The sequence below is a fragment of the Uranotaenia lowii genome, chromosome 2 (genome assembly GCF_029784155.1).
Source record: "Uranotaenia lowii strain MFRU-FL chromosome 2, ASM2978415v1, whole genome shotgun sequence".
In the NCBI taxonomy this organism is placed as follows: domain Eukaryota; kingdom Metazoa; phylum Arthropoda; class Insecta; order Diptera; family Culicidae; genus Uranotaenia; species Uranotaenia lowii.
Genome location: NC_073692.1, coordinates 345,887,768 through 345,909,728, shown reverse-complemented (window position 1 = coordinate 345,909,728; position 21,961 = coordinate 345,887,768).

The window sequence follows — 21,961 nt, the reverse complement described above, 5'->3', positions numbered from 1 at the left end:
CTGCTGAACTTCAAAAACACTGAAAATTGTATGAAACTACCACAATATGAATATAAGGCATTTCCCCACTTGTCAGATGAACAGCTGATTTCTCATGTTTACATTTTCTCGGCATATCGTGGAAGGGTAAACATAACAACAACATTACGCATGTTCAATGACCAGATAGTAACGAAATAGAATTGACAATGCAATTTTAGTGGTTTTGCAAGCGTACCTTGGTGAGGACAATATAAATTCTTTATTTAATTAATGGTAAATTCATAACAAGTTAACCCGAATACGAAAATATTGTAACATAACCATTCCTGTAATAGTTATGAAACGATTAGAAACAGCGTAAAAAAACGTTTAGAAAATGATATCTGAAACAATAAAAAAACATTGCACTTATCTTGAATTCCAAAACGACGGTCTGTTGAATATGGCGTTAAGTTATGTTACTGTTTAAAACTATTAAAACCTCTATATGGAGACACTGTTCTCGGAACAGTTGGAGTATAGTTTATAAAACGCTTATGAATAACGTTTTCAGGGCATTGAACTGTTTCTAGAATGAACATATGTAGGCATATTTTAAACGTTTTACCAAACCGTCAATCGAACTGTTACAGAAACTGGAATGATTATTGTACGAACCGTTAAATTATAGTTATTTTGAGGAGTTATCATACCTAAACGTCAATGTTAAAAGCTCCGTAACGGTTTGACTTTCTTTATTCCAACGGAATGTGAACCGCTTTAGGAACCGTTCGTTAAAAGGGCACGCACACGGTTTTGGAATCGTACGTGGATGGCACACACACACAGCAATATTGAGATTTTCGGATTTCAAAATAACATTAAATCGAAAATGTTTTTCACTTTAATTTATTCGATTGGTGTCAACTTACATTTCCTTTTATTCCGGATGAATGTGGCGATTGATGCACTAGATGCTAGGTTACAATCTGAACACTCGATTGGTGTGAAATCATTCGTCCCGTTCGTCGGTCAATGATTGCCTGAACCGATCTTCCGCTCTGAAGGCAGTTGCTAGCAGCCATAACCTGAAAGCAAACAAAGTTCTCAATATTGGCCACCTACTTTTAAATATATAAATATCTCAGAATAATTGAATTCTGTATTTAACCCACCTGTAACAAACAAACGTCCAATGATTCCCGGTACTGCCTCGGTAGTCGCGATGGTGATATTTTCTCGGGCAGTTTCATTGCCTTATCCGGAAGAGCTGGTGCGGATGTTTCAATCATTTCGCCTTCCAGTTTGCCGGTGCTGTTGTTGAGCTCCTGAGTGATGGTTCTTATTCGTTCTGATCCCTTTCAGCACAGAGAACTTTCCGTTTTTTGCCGCTGGATTCCGAAGAGTAGCAAAAAAATTACCGCGAACAAAACAAATTATCAGCGGAAAACAGTCAGTGGTGCCAGATTTACCGATTTTTGGATTTATAGGCTAAAAATAACAAATGAAAGCAATTTTAATTTCTAAGATTTTTTCTTGTCGTCAAAAAAAAATCGGAAAGTAATGACAATATATTATGTTAAGTACATAATATACATTTTTTTAAAGACGCATGATTCAAAATATCAAAAAAAGTTCATAATTTGTAAATGAATGCGTATAATGTGACATGATAAACTCAATTGAATGCATGTTGTATTGCAGAGTTTAATCTAGAATAATATATCAAAGAGTTTTTCTATTATTTATATATATTTAAAATTCAAATAAAGTTTATGGAAATGTTTTCATGGACATATTTACATCAGTTTTGCGTCGTTGAATCTACTCTATACAGTTGCAATAGAAAAAAAATCAATGATTTCAAAAGTTTGTTCTGATTTTTTTCAAAATCATATGGCATCTATGATCCGCATTTCGGTCATTTTTGACGTGAGTTTGACAGAAGGCATGAACGCTATGGGCAGAGGTGCCAGGTCGTTTTGTTAAAAATCAGGACACCGCGAAGAAAAAATCAGGATTTTTCAGGACACCACTAAACTGGTGAAAATAACATACAGTTCTGCTTAGATTGCATAACTAAAGGCGAAATATAGGTGCTGAAAGCGCCCAGAATTATGCAACTGAAGCGAGAATAATCTTGGCTGACCTGTAGTTAATATCGAAAAACATCATATAAATATCATTTGAATCAAATATTATCATTGGTTTAACTGGTTACACTATTTTATTTAAATTTTTTTCGATATTCTCATCATTTTACAGTACCTTTAGTTATAATTTGGATATTTTTTTAAAAATCAGGACAAATCAGGACATTTTAAGAGCCATTTTTCAAAAATCAGGACAATTCAAGCGTTTTTGAAAAATCAGGACGGCCTCTCGAAAATCAGGACAAATCCTGAAAAATCAGGACACCTGACACCCCTGGCTATGGGTAACGGTTCGGCATCATTTTTATACGATTAAAGAAAAGTTGAAGTTAATCGTGAAAGATCGAGAATACCATTTGTTCACGTTTCTAGATACCATAATCTTTTCACATGAACGTTCATGTTTCGTTTTTAACGTTGTCGAAGTAAAGTTTAATGTAACCGCTACTTTTTCAGAGACAATCACTATTTCAGGAGCTGTAGATGTATCGTGCAGACTGTTTAAGATATAGTTTTTTAGTATGCGGGAAGACATGAAGGTATGTTGATGCTTTTGATTAAAGAAGTTTTTAAATGAATTGAACAATGCTTATCATCAAAGATCAAAATGGCGACCAGTTGATGTTTACATTTTCAAAACAAAAACAAAAAATTACCCTACCACAATCTGTCTCAGGAAATACTCTATTGGGTGAAAGGGCTCAACGAGTAGAAGTCGAATTTCGCTATCTTGCGTCATCTTGAAATCCATAATGGCGGCTTCCACTTAACTTGAAAATGCTGTTAATTATTGAAAATTGCATAAAACAACCACAACATATGGTGAAAGGGTCCAACGCTGAAAAATATCTTTAACGAAATAAAACTATATGAAACAAAATAAAAAAAAAATGACAAAAAAACAATGCGGAGCTTGACGTAACTAGATGAAATCACATACAACAAGGTTAAACTTGATGAAGATCAAGATGAAGCATCTTCAATAGATAACAAACTTAAACAAGATAAAACATGACAAAACCAGATAATTGAAAATAAAACTGGATAGAACAGGAGCAAACAGTATTTCGAACTTACGTTTAAACGGCCATCTTGATTTCGAGATGGTGTCAGAAAGGGAAATTCAACTTCTTCTAGTTAAGCCCTTTCTTTCAATACTCATTTTGTGAGGCTTTCGTGCAATTTTCAGTGATTGAAAGAATTTTAAATTTACCTGGAAACGACCATCTTGGATTTCAAAAGGGGTAAGAAAGAGAAATTCACCTTCCAGTTTAGCCCAATACCCCCAATACACATATTGTGGAGCTTTCATGCGATTTTCAGTGATTAGCAGCATTTTAAATTTAAGTGGAAGCTGCCATCATGGATTTCAAGATGGCGTCAGATTTCAAAATTTGTTTACATCATTCTAAAGTTTATCGTAAGCCGCAATCTTAAATTTCAAAATGGCGTCAGATAATGAAATTTAACTTCTTCTAGTTAAGCCCTTTTAATAAAGAGGTTCGAATTCATTTTCAGTGGGAATAAACATCATTTCATGGGACTTCTAGCGCAAGTTTCGCATGCAACGGCTCAGAATGGGATCTGCAACAGCGAATAAAAAACTATACGGGACAAATCATAAACGATGAATTATTCCCATTTTGCACGGCGGCGCTTATGGAGTGGCGTCTTCAGTTGAGGGTAACAGTGGGAAGTTTGTAATTATTTTATTTTATTTTTGAATTATTTAAAATAATTTAACAAAGAAGAGTAAAACACACAAAAACAAAGAAATAGCGTTGAACTTATCCGCCATCTTGGATTCATTTCACCGCTCATTTACAGTCAATATTTATTTCATTTGAAAAGTCTGTCCTCTTTTCTGTACTTATGATTAACAACTCAAAAATGAGGAACTCATCCTTCGCGTGTAATTGGTTGGCCTGCAATAGAAACGTCAAGTATTTATAAAACTAATTAGCCATTAAACAGACAATTGTCGCTTTTGGTAGTCGCAATTTTCTCCGTCGTACCCTTTTTTCCCGGTGCGCGTTTTTTTTCCGTCGTGCCCTTTCTCTCCGATGCGCCCTTTATAGCGTGTGGATCCTTCTGGGAACCAATCACCACCGTGGGATCCTTCAAGGAGGCAGTAGCCGTGGGATCCTTCCTCTCGGTTGCCATTTCTTTCCTGCTCTGTTTCCTGCTGATTCCTCCTAAGAGTCGAAACAGAACACTCAGCAATTCTTCATGATAAACTCTTTCACAAATCGTGAGAGTTTACCAAGTGTTCCGTTCCTCTCTTAGGAGAAACCAGTGTGTCCTTCTTATTACAATATCTGCAAACGAATGACCAATTTGTTTTTTCTTTTTTTTTTTTTCTGGGATTTTCATCCTGTAGGATGATTCATCCTTAATCCGTCGTGGCTTGTGTACTATATATATGTATTTTTTCTTTGTTGTATGTATATTTTTTTTTTGTATTTATTTTTTATTTTTTTTTGTATTTTTTTTGTATTTTTTTTTGTATTCTTTTTTTTTTTTTTTTTTGAAGAGGTAAGAAGGGAAAGGATAGTGAATATTTGGCTAAAGAGAAGATCTTGTACTTTTTCAAGAATTATGTTGAAAGGAAAGTGAAAGATAGTGGACAACAAACATTTAATCATATTTCAGTGAGGAGTTTTGATTTTTTAAGAAATTGAATTAATTTTTTCTCTTCTTCGGGGCAATTGGAAAGTATTTGGCGAAGACTAGGGGAGAGGGAACAAGAAGAACGAAGATGTTGGTATATGAGGCAAGAAGTAAGGATATGTTTAATAGTAATTGGAGTTTGGCAGGAGGGACAGGTAGGCGAATCATCTTTAGTTATGAGATGCACGTGGGTGAGCCTTGAGTGCCCAATACGAAGTCTAGTAAGAGCAGTTCTTTCAACTTTGCAAGGTCTATCTAGCCAGCTCTCGGTGGTATTTTTAATTTCACGCAGTTTAGCATGATTGTTTGAGGACTATTCCGTGTCCCAGGCTAACAAAATCTTACTTTTGACAAAGCGGGTAGCATCTTGTTGAGGGATCGGAGTTAAAGAGGGAACCATTGTGGTGCCAGCAGAAGCTAGTTTATCGGCGGCTTCATTGCCGGGTATTCCTGAATGGCCGGGAACCCAACAAAGAGTGATATCGTTCTGTTGAGAGGCTAACTCGGAGATGTTCTGAATCCAGGGATGCTTTAGGTTTCCTGCGTCCAACGCTGTCAGGACGCTGGCCGAGTCAGAAAAAATAACGGTATTTGGTTTTGAGTTTCGTATGGCATCCAGCATGGCATAAGCTTCAGCACTAAACACTGAACAGCTGTTTGGCAAAGGAAGACTTCGGTTTGATAGGCCATCGTAGATACCGCAACCAACATGGCCATTGTTGGCTTTGGAGCCATCGGTGTAGATTTGGGTAGACTCAGGGAACTTGTCCATAACCAATTTCCGGAAGCATGGAAGGATGATCAGCGACGATTCCCCAGCTTTGATCTGTTGTTTAAGCGACATATCCACTTTCGGGGCTCTATCATTCCAGTGTCTAAGAGATGGCCCGCTTCTAGGACAAACAAGGGGAAGTGGTTCACCTGTTAATGACCAATTTGTGTAACCGCCTCGTTATTTATACTTTTTCGTACCCTTAGCGCACGATTTTTTTTGCACACGTCACGACTGCATCGACGGCGTCGATCCGTTGATACACCCATAAAATTTATGAGGTGCATATTTTGCAAAAGTATTTTTTTTTTAATTTATTCAAAAAGTTATTTTTTTTGTCATCATATGAATAAAGAAAAGTTTTAAGTTGTTTTAACAATGAACTTATAATTTTATTTATTCCCTTTATTTTCTCGTCCGTACTACAACAATATTTTCGAAATATTTTCAATTTCATTTTACCCATAAAAAACATATTCATCAAAATGACCTTATTCTAAAGATTTGACGACACGCATTTTGTTAAGATAATATTTCGTACACATTTTATATAAAATCTTTCCTGGTAGTAGAAAAGATGCTCGGGTAATGATTTAAATATAACTTTTTTATTATTAATTTATCAAGTTCAATAGTTCAATCATCATTCAACAACCATCATGGTTGCTGAAAAAAAAATTAAATAAAAACTCGAAAAAAAACCTACAAAACTCTATTACAGTTCTATAAAAGCTTCCAATTAAAAAATTTTACAGTGTGATGATTTCATCGAAAATTAAAAAAATTGGTAAAATGACATTTCTAGGATAGGGACAGAAAGCTAGAAAGCCAGATTTAAGCTTTAATAGAGTTCTGGTGATGCAAAGCTTTTTATGAAGTTTAATGCTATGGTACACCCAAGATTCGGCTTCTATACCAATCGCATGTAATCAATTACATAGCATCATTGGCATGAGAAAATCCCGCGACCGGTACGGATTCGATTTGCGTCCGCTGTGAGGTGGAACTAAGGTAGTCAGGCAGTAAGTAAAACACATTTTTCATTCAATGGGTTTCCCATTTTCTTCACTTCCGTTCTCTTTCCATTTCCATCACAAGACAAAGGTTTGTTTTTTTAAAAAAAAGAGGCCAATCGCCAGGAAGCCACCGTTGTGCGTTTTTTGTGATTGATCGGTGGCAGAAAGCCTATAACAAATATCCCTCGTCCTGCATGAAGCTCAAGTAGTACACTGGTTAAGATGTCGCAGTGGCAAGACGATATAACTGGTGATGTGAGTTCGATTCTCATCTCCCTACAGTACTGTAGTTTATTTTTATTTTCTTGTTTCTGGGATGAGTTATCCAATAGAAGAAAATCCCCTCAAATGTGTTTTCTTGTTCACTTGAATGTAGTAGTCATGTAAAATTTTGGTTGGGAGCTCGAGTCCTTATGCCAGTAGTGCTTTTTCAAACATATCTTTTTTGGTACAGTGCACATTTTTGCGTGCGCATTTTCGGCACAGAGATTTGCTAAATAGATATTGGATGTTTGCAACCTCTTCTATGGGTGTTGAAAACAAAACAAAAGTAGTTGTGCTAACCATATCAAATCTAAAATTGCTGCTTGGGATGTCTGCTCAAACTGTTCTTTGACTCAAGTTTTGCGTGCAATAACAATTTCTAAGATTTTTTTTTTACAATTTTCTGTAAGCTTGGAATTCCAACAACTGCCAACGCAAGCCAACTAAATAAATGTAAATATGGATATTGAGATCACTTCCATCTGTACCGTTGAGCCGTCAACACGTACGCCGGAGCATCGTATCGTTGCTGTGTACCTGCAGGAACATTTTGCATTATTTACTTTTTTCTTACCTGTTTTTAAATCAGCACTTTTCAGTGCTAAAATTATTTTCATTTTCTTTTATTCACATTTTTCTCTTTTCTTTCCAGCATGGGGAAGTCATCGGCTGGCTCAAGAGCCGGTAGAAAGCGAATTGCCAAAACTAATTCAGGTCCATCGCCCAAAAAAGTTGAAATTTCCAATTCATTTGATGTCCTTCATAACATCGGTGATGAGGAAATATTCATATTTAATTCTGATAAGAGTTCTAAGAAACCCTCTTCTTATACTCTTAAAAACGAAAAGGTTCCACCAATTACGGTCACGATTCCTGACTTCAATGCCTTTCGAAAAGAAATCGTCACTTCCGTCAAGGATGTGAAGATTTCTTTTCAGATCGGTCGAAGGGGAACTGCTCGTATTTTGGCGGAATCTTTCAATGATTTTCAAAAAATTTTAAATTATTTGAATAATAAAAAACATCAATTTTTTACTTACGACACTAGAAGTGATCGTCCTTTTAAAGTTGTACTTCGTGGTCTCACTGGCGATCAGACACCGGATGAGATCACAACTGAATTAATTTCCTTGTTAGGTTTTTCTCCAATTCAAGTAATTCAAATGAGGAAAAGAACCAACACGAATAATATCAGTAGTGTTGGTTTTGCTCCTGAGCTTTATTTGATCCATTTTAAAAAGGATCAAGTTAACAATTTGCAAATTCTTGAAAAGGCTCGTCTTATGTTTCATTGTCGAGTCAAATTCGAACCTTTTCGAAAATCTTCAAACAATTTCCTTCAAAATATTACGCAATGTCGTCGTTGTCAAGCTTTTTGTCACGGCACTAAAAATTGTAGAATGAATGCCAGATGCATGCTTTGCGGCTCATTCGATCATGAAAAATCTAAATGCCTGTTTGGTGGTGATAAGCCACAAACAGAATTTTTCAAGTGTGCAAATTGCGCAGGTAATCACTCCTCGAATTTCATAGACTGTCCCGTTAGGGCAAAAATTATTGCTTCTAGAAAAAATCCTAAATTTGTCAGGAAAGTTTCTTCTCCTCCTTCCTCTTTTTCGTCTTCACACGTCAGGCCGGCAAACAATCTGCCTGTTCGCGGTCAGCCTCGGTCTACATTGGAATCACGGCTGGGTAATACCCGAAGTGCTTTTAATGTTACCTGTGCTGATTCTGCGCCACAGACTCGTTGTTTATCGTTCTCAGAGGTGGTTGAAAATGGGTTGCCCTCTCCAGGCATAACTAATAAAAATGGGAAAAAACCAAGTCTCAACGTTCATGCGAAGGCTTGGGAAAATCCCCGAAATTCAAATACTTGTTCTTCTCCTTCATTTTCTGATCCTAACAATTTTGTTGATTTGGGTGAGATTACTGAGGAAAAATTAAAATTTTTGCATCAAAATTTAATGGAAATGATGCAACTTATGTTGAAAGCAAATTCAATGTTTGAAGCTTTCCAAACTTCTTTTAATTATGCTAACAAAATTATTATGACTTTACGATTCCCTCATGGATCCAAATAGATGTTTAAATATTATGAATTGGAATGCTAGATCTTTGCTGGCTAACCAAGATGAATTCTTTTTATTTTTGAAAACTCAAAACATACATATTGCTGCCATCACTGAAACTTTTTTAAAGCCGGACAATAACTTGAAAAGCAATGCTTTCTTTAAAATTTTGCGAAATGATCGACTTGATCGACAAGGTGGGGGTAAAGCTATTGTCATCAATAGTCGTCTCAAATTTAGACTTCTTCCTTCTTTCAATACAAAAGTCTTAGAAACAATTGGAATTGAATTAGAAACTTCTATGGGGAAAATTATAATTATTGCCGCATATTTGCCTTTTCAATGCAGCGGTGAACAGAAAAATTTTTTGAAGGGAGATTTACAAAAACTCACCAGAAATAAATCTAAATTTTTTATTATTGGTGACTTTAATGCAAAACACCGGTCTTGGAATAATATTTCATCAAATTCAAATGGGAATATCTTATTTAATGACTGCTCTGCAGGTTATTATACTGTTGAATATCCTAATGGGCATACTTGTTTCTCTTCGATTAGAAATCCTTCCACAATTGATTTGGTTCCAACGGATTTAGGCGAGCATTGTAGTCAATTAGTTACTCATGCGGACCTCGATTCTGACCACCTTCCAGTAACTTTTTCTTTATCCCAAAGTCCCATTGAAAACCCTTTAAAATCAACTTTTAACTTTCAAAAAGCTGACTGGGAGCGATATAGGAATTTTATTGAACGTAATTTGAATGTAAACGTTCCACTTAATTCAATAGAAGATATTGATTTGGCTGTAGAAAATTTGACAACTTCAATAGTCAATGCTAAAGCCGCATCAATACCCAAAGTTAAACATAAATTTAATCAACCTTTAATTGATGATGATCTTCAGTTTTTGATACGACTGAAAAACATTCGTCGACGCCAATATCAACGTACTAGGGATCCTTATTTGAAATTTATTTATTGCGACCTTCAAAAAGAGATCAAACGTCGCTTAAATTTCATCCGTAATGAAAATTTTGCTAAAGCAGTAGAGGACATAAAACCCTACTCAAAGCCGTTTTGGAAATTAACAAAAATTCTGAAAATGCCCCAGAAGCCAATTCCTACTTTGAAAGACGGGGATAAACTTCTTTTAACGAATGCAGAAAAAGCTCAAAAATTGGCCCAACAATTTGAGTCTGCTCATGATTTTAATTTAAACGTTGTAAGTCCAATTGATGCTCAAATTTCCCTTGAATTTGATGATATTCTTTCTAAACAAAATGTATTTGAAAGTTCTATTGAGACAAATATAGATGAACTTAAATTAATTTTCAAAAAATTTAAAAATATGAAAGCCCCGGGGGAAGATGGGATTTTCTATATTCTTATAAAAAAGTTGCCAGAAAGCACTTTAAATTTTTTAGTTAAAATCTTCAATAAATGTTTTCATTTGGCTTATTTTCCCAATAAATGGAAAAATGCCAAAGTAACTCCAATTTTGAAACCTGGAAAAAGTGCTTCAGAGCCTTCAAGTTATCGACCAATTAGTTTGCTTCCTTCTTTAAGTAAACTATTTGAGAGAGTTATTTTGAATAGAATGATGATTCACATTAATCAGAATTCTATTTTCCCTGATGAACAATTTGGTTTTCGTCATGGACATTCTACTACACATCAACTTTTGAGTGTAACTAATATGATGAACGCTAGCAAATCTGAAGGATATTCAACTGGTGTTGCTCTTCTAGATATTGAAAAAGCTTTTGACAGTGTTTGGCACAAAGGTTTAGTAGCTAAATTAGCTCGATTTGATTTTCCTGTATATCTCACCAAAATTATTCAAAATTATTTGACTAGCCGAACCTTACAAGTAAGCTATCAAAATTCATGCTCTGAAAGGACACCCATTAGAGCTGGTGTCCCTCAGGGTAGTATACTTGGGCCAATCTTATACAATATTTTCACTTCAGATCTTCCTGAAGAACCAGAAGGAAAAGGTAGAAGATTATTTGCTGATGATACTTTGCTTTCAGCCAAAGGTCGGAATTTACGGGTGGTACGCAGTAGATTGCAACAAAATTTAAATTCTTTTTTGAATTACTTGAAAATGTGGAAAATTTCTCCTAACGCTTCCAAAACTCAACTTATTTTATTTCCCCATAAGCCAAGAGCTCAATTTTTAAAACCTAATGAAAATCATTCCATAACTTTTAATGGGGTTTCATTAGAATGGTCTGATCACGTGAAGTACTTGGGACTTACACTTGATCGGAATCTTACTTTCAAAAATCACATTGAAGATATTCAATCTAAATGTAATAAATATACTAAATCTCTTTATTCTCTCATCAACAGGAAGTCCCGCCTATGTCTGAGGAATAAACTACTCATCTACAAACAAGTGTTCCGACCAGCGATAATGTATGCAGTTCCGATTTGGTCTAGCTGCTGCGCGACGAGGAAGAAAGCCATCCAGAGGATTCAGAACAAGGTTCTGAAAATGATTTTGCGGCTTCCACCTTGGCACAGCACCGAAGATCTTCATCGGATTGCGGGCATTGAATCGATCGAAGAGATGGCCAACAAAATAATCTCCAACTTCAGAGGAAAATCGATGCAGTCTTCCATCGCAGAGATTCGTTCTCTTTATAATTAGTTTAATTTTAGGATAGTGTTTAGTTTTAAGTTTAAAATATTTTTGCCGTTACAGGATGTTCTCCTTCATTAAAATACTTGATTGCGCTCAGCAAATTTTAGTCAAATAAATAAATTTTTAGTGATTAATAAACTATAGGGCTCTGGACAGTTCATTATTGAACTGAACACCTAATTTAATGTTATAATGTAATATAAATGTAATGATGAATTGATACAAATAAAGACATATTTAAAAAAAAAAATAAAAAAAAAAATGGATATTGAGAAAACTGCATCCGGACTTGAACTGATCTAATGCGCTTAACAAAAAGTGACTTTTCAACACCGGGGCATCCATTGGTCCGATTTGGCCACCCCGCTAGAGAGATGGAACAGAACGGGGCCGGAAAGAAACGACACGAAACGAAACCATTCACTCAACAGATGGCCATCGTCCTGTTTCCACCGGCTCCCGTTCATAACTTTTCCATTCCTAAAACTTGTGCCAAAAACCGTGTGCGCTGAAAAACGCCGGGACCGGGAAAGCTTATTCCATAAAATTAAACAATGAAACTTATTTCCTGTTCTATTGTACAAATGGCAGAGCTTTTTCTTGGGACCAGCTACAAGCTACAGCACCGAATTGAACCTACCCCAGGAGGACTTCCACCGTTCTGTTTGCTTCTAGGACCTGTCAGAAATTGCATCGAATCGACTACAAGTAAGTATGCGAAGTTGCTTGGAGCAGCATTCGAATATACCTTCGAATTTATGGCAACGAAGAAAGCTGTTGAGTTTTCGGAAAAAAGACGACTGGTGGTGGGAGGCGAAAAATCAAAGTCAAACTGACCAGCAGCAGCAATTGGAGCTGCAGCCAGCGAGCGAGGGGGCAAAAAAGTGCTCCACAAATCAAGGAAAATAAGGACCATTAGCAACATTGTAAACTAGTTTGCGAAATTGTGTTTTCCGTGCTACGTGTTGGTGTGTATGTGTAAGTAAGTGTACCAGGAGCAATGCAGAAAATGGAAAATGTCATTCGCAGAAATGGTTAAGTGAATTGTTTTACGTGTAGAGCTGAATCGAATTTTGAGGGGAGTTTTATACAAGGATTTTTTCGCGAGCCAGAGTTTCAGTTAAAAGAACACGTTTGAACAAAATAAATGTACTACAGGCACGATTGTTTGGGCTTTGAGAAAATTATTTTAACCCATTAACAACAGTTCCATTTAGCTTAATAGAAAAGTTGTCATCAATCAAAAAGGCTTTTTCCCACATTGGAAAATTAAGAATTTTATTAATTAAAACTAAATAATATCATTGATAGCAATAAATAGCAACAAACCACTCAAACTTAATCAACTTGGAATTTCCAAGTTGGAAATTATGGCTTGTGGGGTATCACCCACATTTCAATGTTTTTTTTACAAATCATGCATGACTTAAAAAACGTTTTCCATATTTGTAAAGTTTTCTTATTCGAAAAGAAGAGTTATGAAAAATATTATATATGTTCTATTGAATGCGATAAAAACGATAGAATACAACTCTCTTTTTTATTTCCTCACCTAAAATTGCTTCCATATAACTATAAAAATTATGAAATTACGATACCAATTCATCTCATACACTTTTTATGGCTTACTTTTACTAATTTTTTTTAATTTGAAAGAACTTCTTTTGCCGAATAAAACTTTAGAATCGTTACCATTTACCATTTATCATTTCCAGGATATCTTATAGTAAAAAAATTATATAGCAAAGATAAAAGTGGCCACGATATCGCGCAAAGAAATCAACATAATTCAACAACAAAACCATAAAACTTCTATGTATTTGAACTATCAAAACTCTCAAAAATTTTAAAAAAATTGTTTTTTTCTTCATGCAAAAATATATTGCGCATCTCATTTTATCAATAAATTTTATTAACAAAAAAAAGTGCGCCCCACAGTAGAGTGTGTCATTTTGCAACATTTTTTCAAATTTGAAAAACCCTGTCATCTAAAAATTTGCTTTTTGGTTAAAAGGAACCAACTTCATGAAAAAATCACCTTAAAATTGTAAGATTTGTGTCATTTTTTTGTTTATTTTAAAAGCTGCTCTTCCATAAAGTGTGAGATTCTTAAAACTATCATTCAAACCATCCAATCAAAAAAGCCCCCTTCTTACTAACCCAATGTTAGGAAAATAACTCCCGGCACATAAAACCTTTTGAATAAAATGACTTAGTAAATCCATTTATAAATAAATAAATCCAAGCAAAAAACCAATTCTCGGATAATAATTTTCAAGTCATTCCAATCGTCCATTTTCACGTGATTGTGATCTTGTCATGTCAAAACATGAATTGACCAAACTTCCGTGATTTTGTTTTATGGTAACGCTAAAATCAGATCGTCAACATACTTTTTCAGTATTGGTAGTGGAGCGGGCGAGTGTTGAACAACATAATCGAGAAGAGATTCAGTCAAAGATCCTCCAGACAAAGAAACACAATTCTCTTACTTACTTACTTAATGAACCCGCGCCGATCCTCCGGTGCATAGGGCCGTGGTAAAAGACCTCCACTGTTGACGATCCGGAGCCAGCATCTTCACCTGGTCCCAGTCAAGATTCTCGTCGACAGTTCGGATTTCAGCGGCTAGGTTTCGCCGTCACGAGTTTCTGGGTCTGCCTCTTCTTCGATGACCTTCTGGATTCCAATCTAGCGCCTCTCTGCAAATCTCGTTTTCATCTTTCCGCAGCGTGTGCCCAATCCATCTCCACTTACGTTCCCGAATCTCGATTTCTAGCGCCCTTTGATGACACCGGCGATGTAGTTCCTCATTTGAGATCCAGTTGCCAAGCCACCAAGCGCGGATGATATTCCGCAGGCAGCGGTTTACAAACACTTGCAGTTTTCGCGTCGTCACCGCATATGTGCACCAAGTTTCGCACCTGTACAGCAATACGGATTTGACGTTTGAGTTGAAGATTCGGATTTTTGTTCGCAGAGAGATCTGGCGTGACCGCCAGATGTTTCAGGGACTCGCAAACGCAAATCGGGCCTTTCTGATCCGGGTTTCGATGTCTTTCCTGGTACCACCATCAGGCGTTATATGGCTACCAAGATACTGAAAGCACTCCACTTTCTCAACTTGTTGCCCAGCTACCATGATACTGGAGGGATTTCCTGTGTTGATCTCCATCGACTTGGTCTATCCGACATTGACTTTGAGACCTGCTGCCTTGGAGCTTTCGGTGAGGTCGTCGAGTTTGCTCTGCATATCCGGTTGTGTTTGGACGAGCAAAACAATATCGTCAGCCAGGTCAAGGTCGTTCAGTTGCTCCATTATTGAAGGATTCCACGGCAATCCTCGGTTCGGTGCACAGTCGATCGATCCAGTCAGAATCTCATCCATTACGATGAGGAAAAGTAGCGGTGATAAGATGCATCCTTGTCTCACTCCAGCAGTTACCGGGATTGGTTCGGACAAGACACCATCGTGCAAGACCTTGCACGAAAATGCCTCGTATTGTGCTTCGATGAGATTGACTAGTTTCTCTGGGACCCCTCGTCGCCTTAGAGCCGCCCAGATGTTTTCATGGTTAAGTCGGTCGAATGCTTTTTCGAAATCAACGAAAACCAGCAGAAGAGAGTCCTGGAATTCGTTGATTTGTTCCAGTATGATTCGTAGCGTTGTGATGTGGTCCACACATGATCGTCCGGATCGGAATCCAGCTTGTTGCCGTCGGAGTGTAGCGTCGATTTTCTCCTGGATCCTGTTCAGGATCACTTTGCAGAGTACTTTGAGGGTTGTACAGTATCCCAGATGTCAGCGAAAAGACGCTGCAACATTTGTGCTGACAGGGCAGGGTCGGCTTTCAGCATTTCAGCAGAGATGCAATCAGTCCCAGGTGCTTTGTTGGATTTCATGTTTTTGATTGCCGCTTCTATTTCAGCCAGCGAGGGCGCTTCCGAGTTGACGCCATTTATGCGGCTTACTGTTGGCGCTTCAAGCTGCGGGTTCTGTTGGCCATCGCTATTCGTGACTCGGAAGAGTTGTTCGAAGTGCTCAGTCCATCGTTTGAGCTGATCTGTTCAGTCGGTCAATAACTGACCTGCTCGGTCTTTCAGCGGCATTCTTGCATTAGTCCTTACACCACTGAGGCGGCGAGAAATGTCATAAAGTAATCGGATATCTCCAATGGCGGCGGCTCTTTCTCCCTCTTCGGCTAGGGATTTTGTCCAGGCTCTCTTGTCTCGTCTACAAGCTCGTTTAACTGCCTTTTCCAGCTCCGCATATCGTATGCGGTACATGCCTGCTCAATTCCGACTTTCGCCTTTCTCCGATCATCGACCATCCTCCAAGTTTCATCCGACATCCATTCACTTCTTCTTCCACACACTTTACCGAGAGTACCATGGCTCGTCCTGATAAAAGCATTCTTGATTCCACACCACTGTTCTTCGACTGTTCCGTCTGTTGGCAATTCCGAGGCTCGGGATTCTAGCTGTTCAACGTATGCCCTTTTCACCTCTGGATTCTCCAACCGGCGGACGTCGTATCGACACCTGACTTTCTCCTCGCGTCGTTGGACACGCGCAACTCTCAGTCGTATCTCGCCAAGGACGAGGTGATGGTCAGATGCAATGTCTGCGCTTCGTTTGTTGCGGACATCAAGAAGGCTCCTTCTCCATTTTCGGCTGATACAGATGTGGTCAATTTGATTTTCTGTTCGGCCATCACGAGATACCCAAGTGACCTTATGTGCTGGTCGATGGGGGAAGAGCGATCCACCGATCACCATGTTGTTGTTGCCACAAAATTCTACAAACAGCTCTCCGTTTTCGCTCATCTGTCCTAGACCATGGCGCCCCATGATGCGCTCAAGGTCCTGATTGTCGGAGCCAATCTTTGCGTTGATGTCGCCCAAATGTATTTGAATGTCACCCTTCGGAATTCTCTCCACCACGCTGTTAAGTTGTCTGTTAAACTGCTCTTTCTCCTGCAAATCGGCAACGTCAGTTGGCGCATAACACTGGACCATTGTAAGGTTTCTAACCCGTGTTCTAAATCTGGCTACAATTATTCTTTCGTTTATCGGTTCCCATCTAATGAGGGCCGCGTAGGCCTGCGGGCTTAACAGGAAACCAACTCCTCGTTCCCGAGTAGCATGTTCTCCTCGTATGCCAGAGTAATGCAGGACTTGTCCGGATTGTGTCTTGTGTTCTCCAATATTAGGCCAACGGACTTCGCTCAGTCCCAGAATTTCAAGCTTGAGGCGGCTAGCCTCTCTAGCAAGTTGTGCCAGTTTGCCTTGTTGGGCAAGGGTTAAAACATTCCACGTTCCAATTCGTGTCCGTGTTTTCTTGCTAAAAGTCGTCGCCAAAGTTCCAGGTCGGTCATTTCTTTCGGATTCCGTAACAATTTCAAGTCGGGAACAGTAGGTCGTTAGCCTAAAGTCCCTATCCCGCGATGGGGCTGCCATCTTGGACTTAGCTGGCGGGAGCCGGATTTCATAAATTCAGCCGCTCGCTGCGTGACAGACGCTGCTTGAGCCACCCCTAACCTGGAGAACAGACGCTCGGTTGTTTTTGCACGCCGCCCCTGACCTGGGGAACAGAAGCGTGCAGCCACCTTCTCAGTCTGCATGCGACCAAAGCATCCACCGGGGTTGGGTACCCGATCTCCGCTTAGGTTACTCGCATCCCAGCCTTCACCACGGGGAGGTAGAGATAGGAGTTGTGAATAAGAGGTGATATGACCACTATGGGGTCTCGTGTTGCACATTATCCACCATTTACCAGCCAAATTCTCTGTGAGTTTATAATTAACTATAATTAACTTTACAACAGCAGCCATGAAATTTAGTTTGGTTCATTTTTTGCGACTAGTTGAATATCTGGCAATCATTCATACTTAAATGAAGTATAAGACATTTATTTCAAAAACACATTTGTGTAAGAAGAATTCACTGAAAACTCGCAAATCCTCAAAATTCAATCAAAATATAATCGCTGGCATTTTATTCCACCGGAGAGCATATATTATTTCAAGAAACGACTAACAAAAGTTAAATTTGTTACACAAATTAACCAATTCAAAATTTGTTTTTTAAAACTGCTTTCGACTCCCATTCTATTGCCAGACAGAGCATCAATTTTCGACCGGTCGTTAACTGTCAGTTCATGTCGTGCTGGAAACGCTAATTTGTGACATCACACGTGCCTGGTACACAATAGCGCTGCAATTTGTGGGATAGAAAGTTTTCGCTCCACTCACTCGCTTTATGACAGGTTTCAACGGTTTATCGAGGGATAATTTCGGGAGCTTGTGGTTTTACACCAGATTGGTAGGCATGGAGGACTCCAGAAAGGGTCCTGGAGGGCAATTGGCGCTGCACAATTTGTTTATTGTTGTTGATGTTTAGAAATATTCCTTCTTTTTAACAAGTTCTTCATTACAATGCATTGCAATGCTAGGGTTGTCAGACAACCTTCATGTTAAACTATTAAAAACATTTTCTAATGAAAAATGAATAATCGTTTTCCAGAATCGTACTGACACTTAGATGTAACCTGTTTCTAAATTGATGTATGTTCAAGTTTCATATTTTTAGATGAAAAATGAATAATTTAAATTCAATTTATTTTAAATATGTAACCACTCAAATAGCTAACAAGCAACAACAAACCTGCCACGAGAATTTTATTAGCACGTGTGGCCAACGGATAAATGTCTGCCGTCCGCTATCCGATGTGGTGTGCCTGCCAGCTAGCCAAGTTGTTGCTTTCATTGACCGTGAAGTTTTCATCGGTTTCGAGGGATTTACCTTGCACCGGTGCCTGTATCCTGGAGGTCACCCTGCGGTTTTTCGGTCGAACACGCGGCTTCATTTCTAAATACAAGGTCGGTTCTTGTCGTTGCTGCCAGGTTGTTTTTGTGTATTGCTCTCCAGACTTGAGGTCGACAGCATCATCGGCAGCGGAAGCCTTCACGCGCTACCCACAAAAACCACCAACTAATATCGGAAGGATAAATTATTTCCTCTTTGGTAGTTTCGGGATATGAGTAAGAATTAATGCTTCAAACGATATTTGTTACCGTTGGACCATATTTGTAATTTTTTAAATCCATAGCCAGGGCCGAATTTTAGGAAAAAGTTGTTCCTGGTTTTAAGTTTATCGAAGCTCATTTATCGAGGAAGAATAACGTTGAGGGGTTATCAAAAAAGGAAAAAACCGATGCTCTTTGAGGCATTACTTTTTTTCTGTTTGATAAAAAAAAGCCACCCGTGGCATAGAGGATAGTTTTCAAGTCTTCAAAGCCAACGGTCATAAGATTAAATCCCGTTCACGGCATACATAAATACAGACCCCTTTCGTTTTTGGCAACATTCGATTTTGGCAACATTCGATTTGGCACATGTGCCAAAATCGAACGGTTTTTAGAAACAATATTACCTTTTACTTTTTATAACAGGACCAATTTAATTTAGACAATCACAATAAATACGTTTTTATGTTCTGAAATCGTGATAAAAGGCAACAATAAAAACTAAAGAATTTTAAAAAATTTCTAAAGTACTCAAAAAAGATAAAAACATGAAAAATTCAAAAAGTTTAAAAACAAATTCAAACAAAAGACTGAATATGACAAAAAACAACTAAAAAATGATGAAGAATGACAAAAACAGCAAATATGACAAAAGAGAACAAACATTATAAACAAAACAAGAAAAGTGGAAATGCATCAAAAACATGATGGAAAAATTAAAAAATGTCTACAAAAGGTCGAAAATTGGCTAAAAATAACGTTTTTGATAATAATAATATTCATTTTGTAAATATAACTGAAAAACAAGAAAAGAAAAAAAAAACCTTTCGATTTTGGCAACATTCGATTTTGGCAACACAAAATGTACGGGCGTGTTTCCAAAATCGAACGGGGTCTGTAGTACACCTTTTGTGGGTTTGTGGTGTCAGCGTTTGAAAGATTATATCCTCGATTATATCCTCGAAAGATTTGCAACTTAGTGTTGGATTAATAGATTCTCTTTAAAGAAACATCAAGTTATATTAAGATCCAACATGTGTTTGTTTGTGTTGAAAAAAAAAAAATAATTTAAAAAAACAACTAAGCGTTTTCGAAAATCTGAAATTAAAAAACTGAAATCCATGTTTAGTGGCTCGATTTTTTTCTAAGGAGAAATTATAACAGATTGATATTACGGTGACAGCGATTTTTAAACATTAATGGACAAAGAACATTATTTTCAATCACGTCAAATAGTCATTAGAGCAAGGGATAAGAGTAAGCTTTAGCGAAACGGTTGAAACGAACGATAGAATTTTTGCAGATTTATAAAATGAAGTTTAGGTACCCGGGTTTAGATAAAATTTTTTTTTTGGAAAAACGCGAAAATTTGTTCGAAGAATGTGACTTTGGTGAATATGGTATACTCATGAAATGCAAGTGAAATTTCAATATCTAAGGCTCATTCGAAAATTCTGGCTACAATACCCTTAATTTCCGCGGAATTTGGGAGTTCAAGTCCTGTCGGTGAGCCGTTAATATTGACGGCTTATGTTCTTTCTTGCTTTGATATTTCATGTTTCTCTTAAATTTGGCCATCACCTTTGAAAATGTGTTCATTTGATGGTGATGGTTTTGCAAAAATGAAACCAAAACTGAGAGGAACTTTTTTACTTGTTTATTAATACCAAGTTTGAAATGAGATGGTCTTTCTTTAGGTTTTCTGTCACCCCAAAACTAAAGCAATGAAGCATTTTTAGCTTCCCTCATGTTTCAAGACAGTTAAAGTTTTTGCTGCAAATCGGTGTACCTTAAAGTTCCGTCATTAGTTTGCTATTTTGAAATCAAAAGACCTTTTGTCTAGGCCGAAGGCCATCACAAATCGGCAAAAGAGCGAAAAAAAAAACTGTCTACAAAAACTGTCTTACAATGACCGTTGCTTTCAAACAGCCGGGTGTCATCCTCCTATTGAATTCGGTCGAATGATCTTCCTCTGTTAGAAGCAGACAGGATTCTATCCCATTGTGGCCGAACCATTGTGGAATTCTTATTTTATTACCCTCCGGACTAGCAGACAAAATGTATCCTTGGTCCGGCCAAGGGGAATGACAAACGACTTGGAAGGTGTTGCCCGGCTCTTTGAGGTGTCATTAAATTGTATTTCTTTGCCATTCCGAAGGTCCTTTGATTGCGCGGATGTTTTCAAAAGACCCGATTGGTGTCTTTGAAGTTTGCTCAAGGTTTAATAGTGCCAATTGTTCTATTTTTCAGTCAAATTTGAAATCGGAGGCGGGCAGGAATGACCAATTGCTTTTCACACTCACAAAAAAGTCGTTTCTTCCTTTTAAGGTTTTTTTTTTACTGGAAATTAGACCTATGGAAAATTTTAAGAACCCACCACGAACCATCTGCTCTCCCCTAATATTTGACTAGAAACAAATTAAAACTTCAATTATCATCTTTGCACCTTCAACCTGAGACCAAGACAAGCTTTTCCCGTCATCTCCCGTTCTTCATCCAGTCAGCGGCCAACGAACTCTAATGTCCATTAAATAGAAAACTCCTGGTTGATTTATTCCTCGCCAGAATCCTTTGACCTTCCCCTTCCCTCAGGCTGACTTGCCCTATGCTGCAGATTCACACAAGCTTCTTGTGCGATAAAGTTTGATTATTTATCACACCCATCGGTCCGGGAAGCTTTTCCCGCAAACTGCCACCCGGAAATGCCACCCAAATCTCAAAAAATGGGCTCCAACCATGACCAGCTTCTTAAAATCTACAACCTAACTTCAGTCAGTCTTGCGGCCGGCAACGGATTTCCCACGGGTGGTGGCCAGCCATCTTATTCCGACCAGAACCCCACAGCCTCCTAAAACTGCCATCGCTCGATTAAACTTTCCAGGCATCATCAAATTTGAGGCAAATTTTCCCCATAATAATGCTATGGCCAAAGACCGAATAGCTATAAATAATAATTAAAATTTATGTTTGTGCCATATTGTTCTAACACGCAGCCGGTTTCCTCGGCTTCTGGTAGTCGCTTCTATGTTTGAGGTTTCAACTTCTAGTTGAGGCTTCATCCATCGTCAGAGATATGTAGTTATGGGAAATAGTCAACTTATCTTTTCTTTCCCCCAATCTTCGATAGAGCTAGAAGCGAGGAGTCACGGTCACGAAAAGACTGGACTTGCATCGGAACGATTAGAAATTGCCTTGCGATTGGACCGGAGAACTGCATCTAGCAATAAATTTTAATATAGTTTTATCTAGAGAGACAGCTTCTTCAATTAGATCGGTTTGTACGTATGAGAAAATGGGAAAGAAATCTTCTCCAAAAAAACGTCACCGTTTAGCCCCTTATGAACAAAACACACGTACAAGCTTGGGTGTTCCGGAGATA